The 13,077-nt window shown below is 39.5% G+C and overlaps 1 long non-coding RNA gene across 1 annotated transcript; it reads left to right on the forward strand.

The window, feature by feature from the left end:
* Nucleotides 1-6: 6 nt before the first annotated feature.
* LOC116216593 lies at nucleotides 7-12,576 on the forward strand. The gene is made up of 2 exons (XR_004159695.1): nucleotides 7-162; nucleotides 6,932-12,576. It is a non-coding gene; the product is annotated as an uncharacterized LOC116216593 (long non-coding RNA).
* The last annotated feature ends 501 nt before the right edge of the window (nucleotides 12,577-13,077 follow it).

Here is a 13,077-nt window from a genome sequence, read left to right on the forward strand (position 1 = left end):
GCAGGCGGGCGGGCCGGGCCGTGGCGGCACGAGCCGGGGGATGTGTGCTGGGCTCGTGCTGTCAACTCATCCCCACTGTGCCCACTAACGTGTCACTCAGTGCCACATCTCTACGTTTCTTGAGAACTGACTCTGCCATCTCCCTGGTCAGCTTGTTCCAAGGTATCACCGCTCTTTTTGAGAAGAAACTTTTCCTTATGTACAACCTGAACAAAGTCTACAAAGCCAGTGCCCTCAACCACTCCTCTTAAGGCTTGTACTCCAGACCCTTCGCCAGCTCTGCTGCCCTTCTTTGGACACGTTCTAGGAGACCTCTTTGAGCCACGTAGCCCATCCACTGAACCAAGGAAAACCCAGGCTAAGGCAGGCCTGGGGTAGGCTGCAGGTGGATTGCCCTTGGTATTTTTTGCACAGGCAATGCTTAAGATGGGGTTTTACCCTTTTTTATGGTTCTGGAAGCATGGCTTTTTGCAACAGTGTCGAACACAAATAAGTAGCTGCAACTATAGGTGTGGTACTATTGCAGATGTAGATGTCCTTAAAAAGAACAAATTAAAGGGCCTTCACTTGTTTGCTGGGAAAGCTGTAAGTCAGTGGTGAGAGTGGTGCACATCTGCAGAGTCAGTGATAGCACACTTAGGAAGGGTCAGTATATGCCTGACTTATCCTACTTCTCCGTAGGCATCCATTAGTGGCCTCTATCAGAAGCTGCATGGCTGCTTTCCATTTGGCTAACGGATCTTTGGCCTGAGCCAGTGCTTTAATTATTAAATCTGTGTTTATTACATGTGTTTAAACTGTAAAGGAGAAATGTTTAGTTCCACATGTCTATTCTCTTCTTTGGTGCAATCATGTTCCTGTAGACAGGAGTAAGCCTGCATGGGTGTGTATATTTAGATATCTATGCTACCTTACAGGCTTGCCATGCAAATACATGTGCAGCATAGAAGACTAATTGCTACTTTCTTTTTTCTCATATTTCAGTTAATATTTCAGAATTGTTCATTATATTGGCGTCCATTCTGTTTCAGGAGCTCTGTAGCCATCTTACAAGTAGCAAAAAACATGGTACAGATCAAGGCCCTGTTGATGATGATTGCATGCTGAGTGAATGCTGCCTGCCAAGTGTTGGTTACTCCCTGAATAGCGAGTTGCTTCATGGCACAGTCCTCTGTCATGGTTTTATGTGTCCTCATATGACAGTCCTCATAAACATGGCTTCAGAGAGCTGTAGAACTGGTAGGATCCAGCTTCCCCTTGCCTTCGTGTCACTCACCTGACATTTGGTTATGTGCAAACCTGAACAGAAGCTGTCCCGCACCTGGGGCATTTGCTGGCATCTAACAATGGTGAAGTAGTGCTGCACTGTTCTCCCCTATAGCCAGCTGCCTGTTGCTAGCAAGTAAGGCAGGAACTTCTTTGACTGTAGTGTTTGTCCCCTTGCCTGAGTCCCAATTCTTGCAATTCTTCTAACAGAACAGCTGCTGTGGAGTTCACAAGTTCTTTTAAGTCAGTTGGAAGACAAGAGTACTCGCATCCTCTGTGACAGCTTATCTCTGCCATGGTAGCTATCTGCCCCAATTTTGCACACTTATTAAAACAACTTTCATGGAGGAAATCTCATCTATTTTTAACTGTATATAAAGTAAGCATCCGCTCTGAATTAGTTGCCTAATCTTCTGCAAACAAGAGACAGGTGCTACCAAAGTGATGATTCATCTTTCCCTAATACAGGTACATTTAGAGAGAGAAACCTCATCTCTCCTTGCTGTTTTGAGGAAGGCTCATGGCTATATCTGTTCAGGAGCTCTTGGTGCTCATTGGTCTTGTGGTACAAATAGGCTTCTTGACTCTGACATAAGCAAGAATGGTATTACTGAGTCAAGCCACACATCCTTCCAGCTGTGCATCTACCAGCTCCTGCCTCTGAGAGCTATGAGCCTTTAGCTCCTGTTCGCTGGGGCCACAAGTTCTAGCGTCTTTATCAAATCATTTCCTTTCAAGAAGTCATGGGCCCAGTCCTTGGAGTTTTCCCTCTCCACTTCTCAGTTTCTCCACTTGAGCATGTGTCCTTCACACTCCAATGCTTTATTTTTAATTCTTCCTTGTAATCCTGTTTTCCTTTTTCTTAGCTGTCCCTTTCCAGAGACCTTTATTGGATTAGGAAGTAGGAAAGACTGTCTGAAAACACATGCCTAAGTGGATGTGTAGGAAACTTGACATGTTTAGCCTCTTCTTTCAGCTACCTCAACTGTTTGCAGCTTGGAGGTCTGCTAGATTTGCCTTTCCAGAACTTAGGAGATAGTGGGATACTTGGGCTCCTCTAATTTCAAAGCAGAACCCCTGTCCTGGGTGAGCTGAGGGAGCTAGGAGGAGTCATGCAGCTCCGGTAAGTGGCTGAGAGGGATGGGTGTCAAGCCATGTGCAATATCACTGCATGTAATATGTGCTTGAAAAAAGCAGATGTGGCAAAACAAGCTGTCGGGTAGGTAAAACCATATATACCTAAGTTATAGTTCTGGCAGCCATTAATCATCCTGCTTCTGTCTATTCACTGTAACAAATATGCCAGATGTCCTCTTCACTTGGGAGGCCAGTGCAGAACTGAGGCTAACAGCTCTCCAGGGTTTGTCAGCGCAGTAAAGACAATGACCATCTGAGTTTGTCTTGCTGTGTTCTGCATCATCCGCTGTGCATGAAATTTTGTATGCCAAGTTGAACAAGCAATGCTATAGAAGAGAAAGCATAAAGACAAATCACAATGAGCTGTATTAAGACAAATCCGGTAAGCTGTAAGGGTTCCAAAGCAGCTCTTCTGGCTGGAACTTAGGTGGCATGAAAACTCTCATTTAGGCAGTACTTCTGAATTGTACCCCTGAGTGGTTATTGCCTCCTCTAGAAATTGCCATGCACAGCTTAAGTTCTTTCCTTTTCATAAAACCAGGAGAATAACACCTGCTATTGGCCAGTGTTAGAGAGACAGTATTATTATGTGAGACAGAACTTTGGCCCATCATTCTGCTTTTCTGCTTGAACAAAAAACCTCTAAACTTTTAGTACTTCAAAAGCTGGAAGGGATTGTGCTGAAATGCTGTCTTCCTTGGAGCGGTCTGTGGGTTTTAACTTCTTTAAAAATGCAAGTTCTTGGTGTAGAATCCATACCTTTTTCTAATCAGATACCACTAAGGATGTGTTATAATTTTGGGGAATTTGTAATCAGTCATGAAATGGATAAAAATCAAACTATGATATATAGACTTCTATGTATTTGCAGAGCTATTTCAGTGCTTCCTCATTTTGTAAATTACCACAAACACCAGAATATTGGGAACCTAGCACGTAAAAATGAAAATAACTGTGCTTCCAGAATCTGTTGTTCCCCTCCCATTAGTTTTTTTTGGAAGGTCCCAGTGGCTGTGATTTCGAATATAGGCCACAAATAGCATGCTAACCTAAAAATTATCTTTGCTCTCATTCCAATGCTAAAAGCTGCTTCTCTGGCTTTTCGGGTTTTTTTTTTTTTTTCATGTTACAGTTAAAAGTAAACATAGCTACAGGTAATTAGTACTAACTTCAAAAAGCCTTTTTGTTGTGGAGTGGCTCGACACAGAGAGTATCTGTGGCTACTTGTAATGCAACAAACTCTTCTTTCAAGAGCCCACAACATTTATAGGTCTTTCACCACTTACAATGATTTACTGCTCCATTTAACCCCTCTTCCAAGGCTCTGCAGCTACAAGAAAACATTTTTTTCTCTTTGCCATTTTACGTTCTCTCTTTTCCCATCTTCCCTCTGGTTTGTTCTTGGGCACCTTTTTCCAAGCTCTGTATTTCAGTAGTGCTACCTGTCCTGCCTCATTCTCATGGGCTCTGCTGGCAGGTGTGTCTCGATGTCACCTATGGTCGGGCTGTTCGAAGAAGCACTGTCTCCTGTCTGTGATCTGTGGCATGTGTCTGCTTCATACATCAGCCTAAGGTTTGAAATGAGCCTGCACATGCATTCCAGGAACAGCACATTGTTCTAACTGGTAACAAAAATACATGACTAACGTGCTTCTGATAGAGCCGCTTCCTCTTAACTTTAAAGTTGATTTTTGCTAATGAGTTCTTCCTCCCATGGAAACATGGAAAACAGTCTGGGACTGCTGGTTGTTATTCAGTAAGAAAAACAGATGATGAAGTTTGACATTTCACAGGAAAAAGATGTCTAAAGATTTATATCAATGTGTTTTATTTACTGTTTTTCTGTTCTTGATTTTTTTAAACTCTGATAACAAAAATCATGCATTGCTACAAAGGAGGTGGGCAAGCCTTTTTTAGCAGTGAGCAGTCTGTTGAGTCACAGTAACGTACATTCCTTCCCAGTGCTTTTTTTCTTTAACATAAATTGTTTATCATCTACATGTAAAAAATATGGAAAGTAAACTGTTGTTTGATCACCGTATGTCAGAATAAAATTAAAATCAGAGAGAAAACATAACATGAGGGTTTGACATAGTTTGCTTCGTTCTGTTGTTCCTGTGCCCACGTGCCCATGTTATGTTCATTTTTTATAGCTAAAAAATCACAAAATCTGTAGGAGGTGGGCAGTATTTGTTCCTTATTGAAAGCCTTTCTTCTACCACAAGGGCTCTGCTGCCTGCTAAACTTGCAGGATATGAATTCTGGTCACAGGAATGCAAACCAGTGATTTACTTTGCTTTTTCTTCTTTTTGCCCTGGAGTTTAACCAGCACATCAAACTAATATTTTGTTGCTTGCTAGTGGCAGTTTCTGTTTCTTTCTTTTTTTTTTTTGGTAGTGGAAGTCATTAGAGTTTCTCCCAAGAGAGTCACTGCCAAAGTAAACAAACATCTTCATGAAAGGAAAATAATGTCTGAGGAGCATTCAGAATTCCATGTTTTACAGAAGAGTATTTATGGCAACGAACTAGTGAATTAAAGTGAAAGAAATCCCATTACTAGTTTGCTGCTTCTGCTGTGCTAATCAAAAGTGGCAATTTCTGCTCGCTTCTCTGCCCTACAGTGCAGGATCTCAGTATAAGCTGTAATTTAAAATGAAGGAAAATATGAGATGAAACTCTTTTTAGAAGTAGTGTTATGTTGGGTGTTTTGTTTTTTTTTCTTTCTTAATTGTTGGTAATTGTATAGAGCTTCTGCATGTAAATCTCAGGGGAACTGCTATTGTCTCCAAAATGTTCTGCGTGTGGTTGGCAAGAACAAGGACAGAAGAAAGTTCAGCTAAAAAATTCATAAAAGCTGGCTGGTGGAATGCACTGCAATCAGCTGTACACCTTGGTGCGCTTATCCCTCTGAACTGATCATTTTTAGCTGAGATGAAACATTCTGAGGAGCAGGAGGCTGGCAGATTTGCAGCGTAGATAGTTTGAAGGTTTAAACACTGTGACTATCTCATCTTACTGCAAGTCTGTAGATAGAACATAAGCTCGACTTGCTGAAAAGTGATAGAATGGCTCCGTGTGCACAGCCTACAAAACTGCAAAGGGCTTATTTTCTGTGCACTTACTGCGTTCCCTCCAGGAGAGCAGTAATTCCCCAGTGGAGCAAGCACTCTTTGCATTTGTTGAGGATGAGACTGTCTCTAGCCCTTTGTTTGGGCAGCAGCTTTCACAAAGGGGACCAGTGCTCACTGGGAACTTGCCAGCATCATCATATGTTTCGTGACAAATGCTAAGTGTTCAGAAAGTTGGCACTACAAAGTAGAGATACTGTCAATCTCTGTTTAATTCTCAAAATGGCTTGTAGGATTTTAAAGCTTGTGTTGTTGCTGGTGCACTCACCCATCAGATAGCATTTTTAACAGCCCTTCTAATATGGCCGGTTAATTTGGTTATATTACTAGGACGTAAAACAAAATGATTCCTAGGATAGAGATTGCTAGATTGCTAAGATTTTACTGCCGATGTTTTTTCCAATCTGCTGCACGCTGAAGAACAGTGTGTCCAGCCACATGTATTGCTGTAGTCAGACCATGGTATTTTCTGTCTCCTTTCCTATGTACAGATCAGACACAGCTGCCACTATTTACCAAACACAAAGGTGTTTTTCACAGCTCAGGGGGTATGTTTGGCTTCTGCTGTAAGGAACGCATGATACATCTCTATTAATTGCGTGAATGTTCAGTGTATGTTTATGTACCTGAATATTGTGGTGTTCTCTTTGAAATTTTAGGGAGTGAGCTCATAGATCTTTGGATAGGTCTCTAGAGACATGATGATTCCAGTGTCAGAATGATCTGCTCCGTAAGATGACCACATTTAGGAGACCAGCGAGGAGACCCAAGGAGACATCTTGAAATTTCTGAGTAGAGAGACTTTGGTACAGAGTTGGTGTACACTGGATGGATTCTCTTAGTAGCCAGCATTGCTGGTGCAGTAGGAGGAAGCAAGCCTCTGACAAGAGCTAGATCTGTCACCCCGCAGGACTGCATGGACAGCTTAAATGAAGTTTATGTTTGCATCTAAGAAGACTGTTAAAGTCAGTGCTTTAAATTCCTGGCAAAGATTTGTCAAAATTTGCTTCTTAAACTTCTGTAAGTCAATAGAGGAGCAAGTTCCCTTCTGAGCCGTAGCATCTGTGTTGTACTAGAAGTATAGACGACAATATGGGAAAATATATTCTCTTGTACTTGACCTTATTTCCTCTTTGAGTGTAAGATGGATGTTCAGTAATTTTACAAGAACACCCACTGTTTCAGTGAAATTATTTTCAATGGATTCTGTAAGAAATTTGCAGCTTTAATTACTCGGGAATTATCTTAGAAATTAGCGATACAGATCCTTCAGATTCACTGTAGGACTAAAATTAATCAAACTGTTTTGTACAGGCTAGAATTGAAGATGTACAGATTGAAATTAAGAAGAGTATTAACTGTATAATTGAGACTAATTATAACTACATATTCGGTAACAGAAGTGAGGCCAACAGCTCCAAGAGTGACCACAGCGATATCCAGCATCCGTGGCACTGACATCGAGACTGGCTGGGCCATGAGGTCATACAGCTGGGAGGAAGAAGAGGAAGGCCTGGATGCATTGAGGAAGAGAGTTGAACTCAGCTCTGCTATACAGGAGATGAATATTCACCCTGGGATATATATATATATTCTTAAATCTATTAATTTATTTAAAAGCAAGTAAGTTCAACTTCTGAACAGTGCACGGTAACTGTTAGGGAAGCTCTCTCTTTTTTCTACCCATCTTTGTCCTCCTTTTAAACACTCCTAATTTTGGTCGGGACTGAGAAACAGGGGCTCTCAAGTTCTTCATGCATTTTACATCTCTGATCTAATGATCAATTGTAAATCAATTTTAGCTTGTTCATTTACTGCCATTCATTCTGTCATGATGATAACAAAATCATGGAAAACCAATATGCATCTTTCACCATGTACATTTGAATTACTAAAAACATATTCTTGCAGTTCTTTCTTAGGGTTCATTTATTAATTATTAAAAATAAAGAAAGAAATCAAAGAAGATCTCCTGCCAAGAAATATGTAAAAAGCTGAATACCTTAGAATATTTACGCTAAAGTATTTTGGAAATGCATTATCTTCACAAAAGAATCATTGAAACCTAGGAAATGTAGTGAAAATATTGTACTTCAATAAAATGAAATATGTTAAAAAAGAAAATATATCAAGTCGTCCAGGCAAATTTAATTTTCTGCTATAATGAGAACCTGAGGGAAACATGAAGTTGAATTTAGTTTATTTCTGTAGACTCTTAATTTTTAACTATTTCTGCATAGTTTTACTAAGAATTAGGATTGTATGACTTAATCATTAACTTCTCCATCTGCATAATTTTAGATTTTTTTTGCAAGCTTAATCCAACTCTGGGACTGGAAATCATATCTTCTAACTGGATGGCTACAAGATGAAGTGACTAGGAAAAAAGCAGGGGAAAATCAGAACTATTATGTTCATCTCTTATACAGAGAACACAAAACCTACTGTAATTATGTCATTTCCTCTCTCATTATGGTATTGAGAGCTCAGACCCATTTTTATGTAGTGGTGCAAAACAGTTTGCTATTTAAGTATAGCTTACAGGAGCTACTTTGTAGAATTGATATTCACATATGCCACAAATCAATTGTTCCCACGATATTAAAAGGGAAAATTATCTTGATCTTTAAAAATTCCCAAACCTTGGTAAGTCTCCTTGAGTAATTGTGATATAATTTTGGGTCAATGTGCTTTGACCAAAGGTCAATCCAAATGAATAATCCAGGGAACATTTGTTTTCCTACTGGTAATCCTTTTTTGTGCATGCTTATGTACGCACATGTATATGTGGTAACTGAAGAGAAAAAAAAGCTCATAATATTTATACATTAGGAAATCAAAGGGCTTTTCTCTCTTCTTTTTCTCTTCTTTCTTTTTCTTTTTCTTTTTTCTTCTTCCAAATAACCTCTCTTTTCAACTTTGAAAGATCTTCTTTATATGAGGAAATTTACTAGAGACTACAGTAGTATAATTATGCCTCGTGGACACTTTTTAATTTTATATGAACGCCTGTAGAATACAAGTGTCCACATTGGGAGTTATACCATCACATCTAGAGTGGTGTAATTATTCTAGTGAGTTCTGTATGAAGACAAATGCTTTATGAAAGGGGATTTTATTTCGGCTCTTCACTTTTCAGCTTTTTCAGGTTCTGAACCTAAAGGTGTTGATCAAATCAATGAAAGTAATGAAAATTCAATGTTTACCAAGTAGACTGTCAAGTGCTGAGGAAATCAGAAAGCAATAAGTATATCTGCTTAGTGATTAATATTCATGTGCATTTTCATTCTTATTCTCTCAACAGTGGTTGAGTTTGGGAGGAGTTTAGTGAAAATTGATAAATAGTCTGTTGATTTTTTTTTTTTTTTGCTTAGACTCATAAACTAATATAGCCAATATCTAAATGCTGGCAGTGCATTATGGATTCTTAGCCCTCAGAAATAACATCCAGAATTTCAGATGAATATGACACTAGAGAATTTTATGAATGCTTCATAGCGTCTGCAGGTCTTTTGTAGCTTGCATTGTCCAGATCAGACACGGAATGTCTCTATTTCCTATCTCTCAGTTAAATTTTATTTACTTAAATATGTGTGTCTTAGGATAGTAGTCAAAATATTTTATATGATAATCACCCATTTTCAAGAAAATAACTTTCAGAATGTCAGTAGGGGTATGGAAAAACATAAGTATTTATTTACACAATGTGCTTAGACTGAATTACAAGCATATCTCAATGTAATTGTTTCATAGACTTTAAGGCAAGCAGAGCCCAGTCGTTTTGGTGACCTAATCTTGTCCAACCTTTATATTGATTACAGAGCACTAGCCTGACAGTCTTGCTTGAAGACAATTATTTCAAGGCGAACTTCATGAAAAAGATATCTGCTTCATAGTTAAAGAGTTCAGATGACAAAGAGTCCACCACACCTATCCCAACACTCACTGCTCAGATGAAGTGCTTTATTTGTGGTCTGAACTTGGCTTTGACTTCCCTTGTTGAATCTTTGCTGGATTAAAAAGGCCTTTAGCACTGGCCATCGTTCAATGAAAATACTTAAGTGCTGAGATCAAGGCATCTCAGTCCTGTTTTGTTAAGCAAATCTCATTGAGCTGTTCTTGTTTCTAACCATAGGGCAAGACTTCTGTACCATCAGTTTTTTTCTGTAGTTTCTTTCAAGTTGCAAGCTTACAAACATTTTTTTTTCTTTTTTTCTTTTTAAGTAAGGACATCAGGACTGTATGTGGCTGCAGTGGTTACCTAATGAGAGATTTACAGCATGTGCTGAGCAAAAGTGTGCTCTTCCCTTTCCGTTTTTGAAGCATAGAGGAAGAAATAAGGGCAAATAGCAAAATTTTCATTTTTCATATGCTTTGTCACAAACATTCTATAATGAACAATGCCACATCAGGTCTTCCAATGGATATTATGCTTTCCCAAATGAAGCTTCTTAGAGGGACACACCAGCATGGTATCTTGCTGGGTTAACCAGAATACTTGGTTTGCCCTGGCTGGCATTACACACGATGGACGGCTTTTTTTTTCTTCATATTTAGTTTATCTGCTAAAACTTCTTTGAAGGTTGAAAATACAAGTCTCCAATTTTATATATTGTTTATTTTTGTTCCAGCATGTGTAACTTCATTGATAAAGTCATTTGTCACACAGGCATGAATTAAAGTGATATGAGTGACAAGAGTAAGTAGCTTGGCTTTGCTATTTTCTGTTTTTTTCCTACTTTGTCTACTCAATTTTTGTTTTCAAAACATCTCAATATTTTTTGCCCAAGACAGTGAATGCAAGTAGTCGAAAAAGTATTTCCAATGAACTCTGTCTTGAAGCTATGCAAATGGAAAATGAGTCTAGTTTTTGCTACATGTAGAACTCTGTCAGTTATCTATTTTGTAATTAAGTGCGGAGATTTTTGCATAGTGCTGACATTGTAATCACTGTCACGCAATGGTTAGGTAAGTGTTTTAAAAGCATCTAAGTATATGTTTTTGCATTTGTACTCTGCTGCTCTGAAGCTGCTTCAGGCCTGCTGTGCAAGCAAAACGAAACAAAATATTTAAATTTTCTTTTACCTAGTAATAGTTTCCAGTCCTCAGCTGTTTTCTGGTGAGCAGACTACATGCTAGTAGCTTTAGCTAGATGATATGAAAGATTTTTTGTGTCCTGAAAATAATGGGATCAAGTTTACAGTGGTTCTGTGGGTCTGTGTATGAGGGACAGCAGCACTCCCAGCACACACAGAAAAGGGAACAAGGAAGTCCATCAGCCTGAGGACTGCTTGCAACACACCCCTGAGAAAAATGAGAGGTACTTGAAATTGTGAGTAGAGAAACTGTTTCCTGCTGTTTGCTTCCTACTGCGTTCAGGGAAACAGTACATCATGTACAGGCTTTGTAAATAAATGGGATTGCGTTGGATAAATGCCTGCCTCTGTCACCTATTTGAGGCATAGCATACACAGTATAAAAAAAATCAACTAATTATCTCTAATTGCATTTATCTACAACATTTATAACGTCTTAGAATGTACTTAAAAGAGGTGACTTGACAGATGACATATTGCTGAAACTGAACTAGAGCTACATGACAAGTCTGCTTTACAGTTTGGAGCCATAGTTACAAATTATATATTTCTAGTAGCATCAGGTTCTTCTGTTTGCTTTGTGTTCTCTAGTCAGAACAAAAACTTGATAGTAATGGGAGTGTAGAAAAGCCTACATTGGAAGAATGCTCTGGAAGCTATCTGTTCCAAGGACCTAGGTGGGCCCAGATGTGCTGCTCAGGGGTCTGCCCAGCCCTGTTATTTCAGGGAGGGAGGTTCCCCCAGTGCTCTGGGCAGCCTGTTCCAAGGTTCTGTTGCTTTCATGGTGAAGGATTTTCATCCTATACCTGGATGGGTTTTCTCCTGAAGTACCTTGTGCCTATTGCTTCTTGTTCTGCCAACTGTCCTTTCTTCTGAAGAGAACCTCCATTTTCTCTGTTACAACCTTTTAGGTGGTAGACGACTGTCTTCTCCTTTCAGCTGTCTCTTTTCTACACTGAACAAACACAGTTATTTCACTCTTACTTCATCTGTTAATTCCTGCAGTCCTCTAATCATGTCAGTGGCCCTCTACTAGACCCTCTCATTTTTTTTTAATGTCTCTTTTGATCTGGATGGACCAAGACTGGACAGAGTTTTCCTTCTGTTCCCTAATAATCCCGAAAACACAATTTCATTTTTGACTACTTATAATGTAACCAAAGCACAGAAGTTCACAAAACTCCAGGAAGCAAAGGGAGGTGCTCTCCTTATTTTACCCTAAAGCCCAATGACTTCAGCATTCACCCACAGTATGGGAGACCTGGGTTCAATTCTTGCCTTCTTTTGAAGAGTTGGACCCATGTTGCTTGCAACCCTGAGTGGTGCCCTCAGGTGGAGGCTGTAACAAGCCATGACATATTCCAGGGTTCCTTCAAACTCTCTTGATGCCACGGTAATATTTTTGTTTAATATACTGCTAGTATTTCTCATGACCTGCAAGTGTCTTACCTCCTCAGTTAACCTCTGCTAACTTGTCACTCGTGCAGCCTCTACTCTTCTTGCTTTACTTCAGAAATGCAAAAGCCTAGATAAATTCTCCAAAAGTTTGCCTAGGTCTGGTGTGATCTTTATGACATACTATGTGTTAGCTTTCTCTCCTTTGATGTGAATGAACTTGCCTGGAGTTAAGTGATTAGTCATCACTTGAATACTTCCATCTTGGTGTGCTGGTGAGTAAGTACCGGCTACCTGAATTTAATTAAAAAGAAGGCACTCTTTGTAATACTTTTTTCTTTGAGCATGGTGGTACTTGGGCTTCTTCATTCCTTTTGTACTTCACATAGCCTTATCTGTACAACATAGTAATTTGTGATGTGATAAGAAATCTATTTGTTTTGTTTTTGTGGAGTCAGGAAAGATCTAAAAATATTTTCAAGTGCTGCAGTTTTTTAACAAAAGAGACTTCGTTATAATGTTTGATGTACTGGGTAATAAAATGTTGGTCAATATTCATTGCTACCACTGTTTTATTTTGGAATCCAAGTGCTGGAATGAAAAAAAAAATAATCCAACAACAAGCAACACCAATAGTACTGGCAGTTTCCATGAACAATAAAAAATGTGCAGTTGACTTCTCCACATTACATTGCACTTGCAGATATCAATGTATGAAAAAAAAGGATCATTTTAATTGAAGTAGTATGTTGAAGGAAATAATATGCTGTCATGGTTTCATGATTTTTCATTATCGGTATTCCACATCATAACATCATGCAATGTACTGGGGGTTTGACTGCTGATGCTCAAGTTCCGGGTGCCTGTCCAGCGGAGAAGAGCAGCTACGTTTCCCCAGGGGGCTTTGCGGTCAGCGAGGAGATATAACTCCTGGCAAGGTCACCTGATGCTCTCTTCTCTGCCTGCGCTGCTTCGCTTGCGCTTCTCTGCCTGCGCTGCTTCGCTTGCGCTTCTCTGCCTGCGCTTCTCGCCTGCGCTTCTCTGCCTGCGCTTCT

This window comes from Meleagris gallopavo, chromosome 4, assembly GCF_000146605.3.
Source record: "Meleagris gallopavo isolate NT-WF06-2002-E0010 breed Aviagen turkey brand Nicholas breeding stock chromosome 4, Turkey_5.1, whole genome shotgun sequence".
Taxonomy (NCBI): domain Eukaryota; kingdom Metazoa; phylum Chordata; class Aves; order Galliformes; family Phasianidae; genus Meleagris; species Meleagris gallopavo.